This window comes from Esox lucius, chromosome 8, assembly GCF_011004845.1.
Source record: "Esox lucius isolate fEsoLuc1 chromosome 8, fEsoLuc1.pri, whole genome shotgun sequence".
In the NCBI taxonomy this organism is placed as follows: domain Eukaryota; kingdom Metazoa; phylum Chordata; class Actinopteri; order Esociformes; family Esocidae; genus Esox; species Esox lucius.
The window spans coordinates 10,501,651-10,512,189 of NC_047576.1; positions in this window are offsets into that span (position 1 = coordinate 10,501,651).

A 10,539-nucleotide genomic window follows, 5' to 3' on the forward strand; every position below is an offset into this window, starting at 1 on the left:
TTCTTCTCCCCAGGGAATGTTGTGACCTGCAGAGGGAGGCCTCCGGCTGGCCCGTCTCCTCCCTCAGACCTCCCCACCTTTATCTTCACTTCCTTTGCCTTGGACACTGTTCGTGTGCCACACAACCACGGCGACACGGATGTGTCTCGCAACTTCGTTTTAATTAGGGGCAATAGTTTTACCTGACCCAGGCGAAAACCGGACGAAATCTGTGTCTCAGTCCTAGTAAAATACTACTCAGTATTGAAAACACATGGAAACCATCAAAAACTTATGTCACAACCTCTCTGTTGGTTTTCCAAGAACTGCCTGATGTTGTACTAATGTATATCCATCACAGGAATCTCACATCTGGTTGAGATCAGGTGGAGCCTGGATACATGCAGGCCATCATAACATAAAAATGCTGTGTAAAATGTAAATAAAACATTCCAGACGTGAAATGTAAAACTATCACAAAATAATATATTTCCAGAAACATGTATCTATTCCAAATCCATGTCTACGTGCATAAAAAAATATATTTCCGATCTGTCTTAAAAATAAATCTTCCGAAAATACATCCTGCATGGGGTGTATGTAAATAATAAGACATTCAGAGGGTCAAACCATTTTGGTTTCCACCTTTTCTCATTCGCACTCACCTGGTGTTCCAAATGGGAATCAGTCTCTGGCTTTCAGAGCAATGGATAGACAGGGAATGAAGGAGAATTTGTTGTCGGAGGATGGTTCTGGGAAGAGCCGTGTTGTGAGGAGATGGGGCAGTCGTTGGCCCTGCTGGGCTGGAGTGTTCAACGGATCAGTTGTGAACACAGGACACAGGGCTGCCTCCATATGGAGAGCCTTTTGTGGCGATAGTTGCTCAGGGGAGAAGGTGAAGGATCTGTTGCTGTTCTTTTTACACGGCTAGAGAGAGAGAGGCCTAAGTCCCAATGGCTGCTTTTCCTGCTGGTTCAGATGTGGAATGGGAATAAATGTCCTGGGAAAGCTGCTGACAGGTACATCTGTTATGTTTGAGAGGCTGTACATCCACTCTGTGTAAGGGTTGCTGAGATAACTTTGTATTGTAAACTTTTGCTCACAGGGAACCATCAGACATGAAACCATCCTGGATATAATTGTTAATGACTCGAAGAGAAATCCACATCTGTTAAAGATACTTAAGTACCAAGTTCTAAGGAAAGAAGATCTTGGATGATTTTGTTTACAAGGGAGTCTATTTTGAGTTCAGTGTTTATTACCATTCAGAGAGCCTATCCATAGTTCAATGGCCCCTTCTATCAAAGAAGCCAAACATATTAAGGCTTACAACATTAGAAAAAGTTCTAAAAATACATTTTTATTTACTATTGTAGCTAAAGGAAATCCACTTTTCAGTCTCTGCTCTTTTCAGTACTGTGGCACTCTCTGCTGGAGCATAGTGAGACTGTCACAAACCACTCAGACATTGTTTTAAAGGGTTTTAAATGAACAACCTTGGTTACACATAAATCACACCAATATAAGTCCAGGTTGCTGAGGGTTGTCAACATGGCTGATGAGGCCTGGGCGTCCTGGAGCTTCAGATCAAGACCTTTCTGGTCCAGTTCAGAATGTTTTGATGGTTTAATATATCTAACCCTTTTATAAATTATGTGAAAATGACCTGATAGCATTCACTACCTCAACACAAAAGTCCCTAACTTAACTATTACATTGTAGACAACCTCCTGTTACAATACAGTACAAGTTAATTCAGGACCAATAAAAACAGAGCTTCTTCTAACCCGAGATTGATACCAAGATTTTTACAGTATATCGATGCCCAAACTAACTCCTGAGATCAGGGAAATATTCTGTAGAGCACACTGAGCCTATTGTAGCAAAACATTTTGTCACAGAAAACATTTTGTTCCACGGCCAAAAAAATTGCTATCCAAGGCTTTTCAGCAAAATTGTAGCTGTGTCATATGCTACACTGGTGACATTCTCTACTAGAAACTAGTCCTAGATTGCTTAGTGTTTTAGTTTGCAAAACATCAACATGTGAAGATGGACTCCTTTATATTTTATTTGTCTCCATTTTTGTCTAAATGCGTTGGGAATGGGACCATGAAGTATTACAGACACTGTTCCTCCGAACACGAACCACTAGAGGGAACTACAGTATTACACATACCAAGACAGAGAGGACCTCTATCAAAGAGTAACCAAACAAGTCAGAGTGATGATGTAGAGGGTGGAGCTGAAGGCCGTTTCAGCCAGTCAGTGAAGAATCGCTCACCTCCTAAATGACCAATTTGCTAGGGAGCTGCTCCTGTTGTGGACTACAGGAACACCGCTAACCGTGTTGCCCCGGATAGAGTCACACCACTTGAAAATGAATGGGCCAGCCTGTCTCCTGTGCAGTCCATCAGCGCCTCGACACATGACCCCTTACGCAGCACCCCTCGGAGCTGTGCTGTGTAAAAGACGGAGTGAAAAAGACACATACATTTCTCACGAAGCAGCCGTTGGGCAGTGGGCTAGGGAGCCATACAGGCCAGGGTGTGACACAGGAAAGGCAGGGCCCCCTCTCCCAGCCCAGGGGAATGGAGCCTTGTGAGCCTGGAACTAGGTGGGGGTCTGGGGCATGGCTACAGAGAGATGGCTGGTGGTGACATGAAGTTGCTACCAGACTGAACTGTAGTCCATTTTCAATCGTTAAAATTCATTATCCTCAATTCTTCCAGCTAAGATTTGTGGAGGGTAAGTTCATCCTAAATCTGAACCTTAAGGCCCTGCACACTGGGGTTTTCTGTGTGTGCCGTCTCTTTAATGCTGATAATGAGCCAGTGCCGTCACCACAGTCATTAAGGGCAACTGGAATCTTCACCGAATCCCAGTGATGCACAGACGAACAGTTGCCAACATTGGAAAACTGATTTAGTTAAAGGAAATGTAGCGATTAAGGTCTATACCCTGAAATACACATTAACACAAGACAGACACAGACACAATCTTCTGGTCATGGTTTAAGAAATCCAGTAGACCGTAGTGGCCAGAAAGGAATGCACACTGCCCACACAACACTGTAACAGTACGTACCATGTATGATATCATTACTGTGTTTGTATTGATTTTATGTCCAAATGCTGACCAAAGGGAATGTGATAGTTCAGAGGTCAGGAGACTGTTCGGTATCTCTCTGTCTTCCCCTACAGCATCAACACATACTGGCTCTCTTTCTATGGTAGCACACTAGGACATTCCCCCCATTCCCTCTCCCTCCTGGACAGCTGTGTTTCAGCTTCCTGTGAATGTGCACAGGCTTAACTCAGATCAAGTCCCTCATGCAGCGAGCAATTATCCTGTCTGAGAACTCTCTAAATGAAAACACTGATCTAGTTGATGTGTGACTTCAAGTAAGTTAAGTTTGGATCAGCAGTAAAAGTGTGGCCTGTGTTGTGCTTTAGTATGGAGAGCATCCACGATTACTGCACAGTGCATACACACACACACACACACACACACACATCTAACAGAGCAAGGCAGACCGAGGAAAGAAGCTGAGTGGATAAGCTCATCTGAATATCAAAGCTGTGTTTCGCTGAATTTGCTTCTGAGAGAGTGGAAAAATGTGTTGGAATGGAAAAACAGACAGCAAGTTTGGTTTCTATTGCTTTGGTCTACCGGAATGCCTATAATGATCTGGGCAGAATTCAGTGAAAGCTGCGGATTATTGTCTGTTCACCGTTGCATATAAATCAACATCTGTAATTATTTTAGTTACAAAATGCCTTCCTGTCTCATATGACTTGGGCATAATGATTTCCTCACCGTTTCAAGTTGCCACATTACACGTTGAAATTAATTCCTGTATTACTGATTCTCAGTGATTAATTCTGTATGCTTCCTTTCCTAACAGCAGTATGCACACTTGACTGGGCCTGTTGATGACTCACATGTTGATCTGTGTCCGTGCTATGCCAAGTCTTCCAACAACTCATTGGACACTTCACATGGCTACTCTGAGTGCTGCTGGTCTATCAGTTAAATGGCAGGCTGATATCGTCATGCATTCTTCTGGGTCCCTTTAAGGGAAATACCCAGATAACCCCAGAGCTGAGTGTGTCAGGAATGCACGTGAACAAGCAGAACCCAAATAGCTCTAGTGTTGTGGCTTTCGGTGTGCTCGAGTGTCAGCCCTTATTGGATCAGGATGGACACAATGCATAAAGAAACTGAAACATACAAGTGGCAGTAATAATTGCTACAAAGTCCACTGGGGCTAAATCCTGAAGCTTTCGGTTTTTGTTCCCAGACAAGAATGTTTTCTCACACAGCATTTTCATGTGAAGGTTTGAATAATGTTCAAAGTGCTCAGTCGGTCTGGTCATCGACCGCAGTGTAACGTGCCATAGTCAGAGGTTGTGTTTCCTGAATGTGGGTAATTCTGTGACAGAGGCAAATAGTACACAGCACTTTAGAGCATTAATAATTGGCCACCATTTCCCTTTTGAATCCCCTGACACATTCTGTAGCACACGTGTCCTCTGGGTTAATAGGCTCCATCCTCAGGCCCGAAGTCTTTTCACCCTCCCTCACTCTCAACACCCAGCCTTTGTGGTAGTTGTGCATCAGTTTATTCATTCATTCATGTAAAAAGAAAAAAAAGATAAGCATTGTAAATGATATCCCTCCTCCTTTCAAAAGACACCAATCTTTATTTACAACCTGTCTCTTCGAACAGCAGGAGGAGGAAACAAAGGTGCTGGCCGATAACAGTGCTGGCTGGAGAGAATATGATTCAGCACTGGAGCGCAGACTGATACAGCTACACTGGGTCTTTGTATGGAGAACGATGGCTGGCCTTCCCATGGCTTTTACAGCTCTGCAGGTCACATGGTGACGTACACCACTGATGGAGAAAGCAATAAAGAGACAGTCAGAGCTGAGTTATCCTTGTTATTGTGACCTCCTGGCTGCACCACCAACACAGCTCTCACAGCAGAGTTCTAGTCAAACTGGGAAGGACATGAAGGGTAAATGTTATTAATGAAGGCAAAATCTCAGGGTTATGAGAAGCCCAAATGGGAAAGAACAGGGGAGACACAAGAACCTTACTTAATGCCCCCCCCCCCCCCCTCAAACCCCCAATGTTTAACTCTGTTTTATTGACAAATTTAAGGTTTATCATTTCTTTGAATTTATGACATGTAACTCATGGTCAAGAGCCTGGGTCCTTGACCTGACTATGCTTGCTCTCTTTCTCGCATAGCTGTCTACAGAATGTGAGACTGTACATGCCCGGAGAGGACGACACAGAGGAATGTTTAGATTATATCCTAAGTGCCAAAGTTCATTGGTTTATACAGTATTACACAATAAAGATACAGGAATGGCGGAGCTTCATGTTTGCTCTGAACATAAATTATTTCGATAGTGAAATCCTATGAAAATGCGCCATGGGTGTGGGGTGACATGAATTAACGCTAACAGCTGTAATCTAGTTTCAGTATATTCACCAACTAAGGAAAAAGTGACCTAATGCTATTGGTCTCATACCCATGAGTATGGTCTAATTCTGGAGTATGAAATTCATTAACACATACATGACTATAGACGTTATCTATAGCCTTGTATTGCCAGACTGATTATTAGTGAAACAGAACCTAAGCTGTTTTCTCCCATATTAATACCCTCTGCCCTCACTTTCTTTGTGTCTCTGTAGCTTTAAATCCAGCTATATCTTACTCCTATTCCAGAGACTAGCAGCTTTTTGGGGAGTTTTTTTACCTTAAAAGGCCATGCACAATAGAGCTGTGGTTTCCTGTGGGAGGGCTTTTCTCCCACCGCCTGTGGAACTGTGGGCCTGGGCCTCCTCCTCCTTCTCACCCTCTGTCTTCTATGGTTCTCCCTCCCTTTCCTGCAGCAATTCCTGGCTCGTAAACCATGCCACTCCCTCTTACACACACTCACACACACACTCTCGCCGTACACGTTTACTTCTGGTCTCTTTCCTGTTCTAGGCGGAGTCAAGCACAATCCCCACAAATCCAGATGCACACGGTGTGTGTGGCTCAAACGTGCAATCTCTCTCTATCTCTGTCTCTCTCAGCCTCTCAAATCCAGTTCAGGGGTTCAAAGTCTTTCTGATACTGCTTTTGTTTCAGTAAAGAACCCAACTGTCAGAGCCCAATAACATGAAAGCCTCCAGGATGATGCTGTAGATATTCCTGAACTATTTTGACCACCTGGTGCTCATGAAAGTCTAGGTGGGACGAAAATTAAGAGAGAAAGGAGAGAGACAAAGAAAAAAGTGAGATAGAGAAAGAGAAAGAGAAAAAGAAAGTGAGAGTACTCTAAGTAGGAGGTCCACACTGCAACATGAAATCATCCTCAGCCCATAGCATCCTCTGTGTGGAGTATCCTGGTTCCTCCTCAGGCCAGACAGTAATACATGACTCATAACACTCAAGTACATATAAGGGATAATTTCTAATGTGGAGGCAGACTCTTGTCAAACAAAGTACTGCAAAGAGTCACCACAGGTATTGTTATTACGTATTACTCACTCATTAGGTTACTGTGTGAGTATCTATGTTGTGGAGAGGCCTCTCGCTGCATCCATGTTTTGACACAGGTCTACTGAATACAGGACTCACACGTGAACTACTGTAGACACGGTAAATACATGTACATCTCCCTCTAGAATGACTGGCTATGAATATTTAGCAAAAAAAAGGCTATGAGGAAATGTAATTGTTGATTATCAGCTGTATCTTACACTTGAAATATGATATGAATCTAACTTATAATTTACGGGTAATTGGAGAAAAAACAAGGGGGGAAAAGCTGTTTCCCTCTACCTCACTGTGCCTGGGGTAAAATACACCAGCTCTATTAAAGGTGGGTCCGTCAGAGCTCCAGCTGATTTCAACTTCTTAATTATTGCCATCATTGTAGGATGGGAATTTCAGGCAGGTAGCTATTTTTGTTACATACATTGCCTCATCTCTGAAGGTCAACAACCTTTTGTCTCATTTCATTTGTGTTCACTGACCTCCCTGATGTCGATGGATTAATAGGTTTGTCTTGTGTGTCACCTCATAGTTCTCTGAAACAGCAAGTCATGGACAACCACAAATAAATGTTTTTGAGATGTTTTATTGATTAAGATTTATTTCAGTTTTATTAAACAATTTTATCTCAACTCAAGATCAGAATTGTTTATATTTTGATTGTAAGACCAAGCAGATGAACAACAAGTAAATTTCTTCAAAGCCGTTTTTGCTGATGTTTATCAAGGGGATCAATAATTCTAGAGGGATTGTATGTAAAATCCATCACTGGAATAGAGCTGTATTCATGAGATAATCTTCTTCTCCCTCACTTATCTCTCTGTTGATCTCCATGCTTTACAAGTTCCTTATCAGACTACTGTCTCCTTCTCAACATAAGGCCATCCAAACCGGTTTTATATGTTTTTGCCACCAGCATGTCCCAGATCATTCCCAATGAACTATCTGGATTATTGCCTTCTAATTAGAGCAAATCAGAAAATGTGGACATGCTGTTTAACTTCAACTTAAAAACACCCAAACCGATGGACTTGATAAACCTTCTGATTGCCTCTAAACAGGTGCCCACAGGCCTTCAGCAAATTTTTTCTAGAAGGATATGAAGACAGATGTGTTTCCGACTTAGAGGTGAGAACATGTTGAGTCACACAGGTGTGTGTGTGTGTGTGCATAAGTTTGTGCAAGTGTTTGCTCTAATGCATGCATGTCTGTTATTATGCAAGGGATTGCTCTAATGCATGCATGTCTGTTATTATGCAAGGGTTTGCTTGAATGCATGCATGTCTGTTATTACGCGAGGGTTTGCTCTAATGCATGCATGTCTGTTATTATGCAAGGGTTTGCTTGAATGCATGCATGTCTGTTATTACGCGAGGGTTTGCTCGAATGCATGCATGTCTGTTATTACGCAAGTGTGCAATAGTACCTGACATCATCCTCTTGCTCATTCCAAGCGCTCAAGGGGATGCGTAGAGGTGAGCTAACCTTTGATTCACTAAACGTGTTCCAAACATCTGTGCATGGCCTGTGGCATTGCATGACATCATTCCAACAGGCACGAACATGAGAATGATAACCAGGGGAGCATTTGCCCTGTTCACATAGTTGTCTGTGTGTGTGTGTGTGTGTGTGTGTGTGTGTGTCTGTGTGTGTGTGTGTGTGTGTGTGTGTGTGTGTTAGAGTTAGAGGAGACCATGATGTAAACAGATAACGCAGATCAGCGTCTAGGATGAGTCATTGACAGGTAAGAATGGCGGTAAGGTATAACAAGGAGTAGTTAGGAATGGAGTTTCAGGCCTGCTATCATCAGAGTGACTGAGAAAGGGAGAGAATCATAACCACATGCCCTTGTGGTTACCACAGTGAATGATAAGAATGCCTTGAAAGAATGATTGAACAATTTAGAAAAGTGCAAGAACATTTGAATGGTTGAAACTAAATTAATAGTGGTGATCAGGAATGTAACGACTGGTTTACCATTCATAAATCAAATGATTATGGTAGGATTCGGGTTTTCTTTCGCCTTAAAAGAGAAAAGTCAGCAGATAACAATGATGGAGATGTCACATTTAAGACTTGAGAGAGTGTGTGCAGATTCCTAATCCATGCCAGAATTAATATCCACTAACAACTTCCCTCTTTCCTGATCCTACTCATACCTTCCTCATGACACACTCCAGACCAGTAGAATTCATTGTTAGAAATGAAAACCATACTGCTCAGGCTCAAACTCAGTTCGCAAAACATTTCATTTTTGTCTAACCTCTTCGGGAAGAATTTCTGTGGTTCCTTTTTAAAAACAGGACGCCGGTATAGAACTGTGGGTGAGGATATTAAAAGCACTAAATTATGCGGCAGAGTTTCTGGTTCAGAGGCTGAGGGAGGGAAAATGCTTGAATATTTCAAAACTCTGGATCCAGAGGGTTATAGTGTCTATCCAGTTCCCTGTCTCAATTCATCCTAGTTGTTTCAGAGGAGACAGAGAGTAAAGGGAGGGAGAAAAACCGTTTGTAACACATAATGAAATGCTTGGATAGCTATGATATGTGATCCGCCTGGTTGTCAACCCACATTAAGAAATGGATTCTGTATTTGGGGAAATTCCAGTGGCATCCATGCATGCAGAAAAGCAGTTTGAACGGAACAGCAGTGTAATGTCTTACTCTTAAGAGAGGGAATGCTATAACAAAGAAGCATGAAAACAATACAAGAATAAGTGCATATTCCCTTGGATTAATTCTGAATACCAAAAAATTTAACTCCTCACGTCTCGTCTTTGTGGCTGGGATGTGTTGTAACAGGACCCTCTGAGCATAAGTACTTGTTTTCTTAGGGGGACACCTTTAATCACACTGGCTTACAGTGCTTACATGCAACAATACAAATTGCTTGCCATGCTATCGACATATGAGCCCATTTCATCAAATGGTATTTGCCAATATCAATGGTGATGGAGCTTGTGGATTTAATAGCTTGGTCCAAACAACTCACGCCCCTACGGTAAAGCTGCCATCCTGGGTGGGTGGATGGACTGGACTGCACATGGTGTGACATTTTTCAGATCATCCCCAAGCACTCCCCGGCCAACTCTCTTGGCAAAGCCGAGAGGAAAGTATCTATGATGAGGCGTGTTAGCTTTGCACCTCAGTGTGATCTAAGTCACAGCAGCTGATGTGTCTGTAAACACTGCTGCTCTCTGAAAGAAGAGAATCCCACTTCGTCTACATCCGCCTCTACCAAACCAGCGCTCCCAACCCCATTTCCACCAACGTCTCGTCATATATACAGATGATATATTCATTAAGCTGAGGCAGGACACATTATAGTGCATCCATCAAACAACAAAGATCTAACATTCATGAATGCAGTAAGGTGTTTTTTTTTTTACATGCTCTCGTCTGTCCCTCCTAGGCATGCATCGCCTAGCAATCAAAAACCTCGATCTCGGTTTGACAGAGAAGAGGAGGTGTGGCAATCACACCGACTGAAGGTCAAAATGTACTAATCTGTTTCTAAAATACAGATTGTGCAATGCATGGTGGGATAATGAGTATAAAGTGAATTCTCCAGGCAGCTAGGGGACATATACACTGTGCCAATAGAAAAGGTGTGGCAAGGGTTCTCCACACCACTGCCAAAAAATTTGGCATCACAGGGAAGAAGTTGGCCCCAGTGATGAGTGTTCTTTGTGACTTAAATCCTAAATTGGAGATGTTCTGACCAAGTATGTACCGACATTCATGAACTCATATTCCAATTCATTCGGTATCCAAACAAATTACCAGCAAGCCCAATGTCCCATCCAGCAATTCTAAAGACACTAAGGGACCAGGGCCCGGTTTCCCGAAGCACTAAGATGATTGGTAGATTAATGTAAGTGCCTTGTTATCTTATTGGTGCATTTCCAGAAAGCATCATTACTTAAGTGATGCAATTGGTCAACTGAGAATAAAGAAAAATGTAGGTAAAACAAGTAACAATTAAGAAAAAGTGTTCA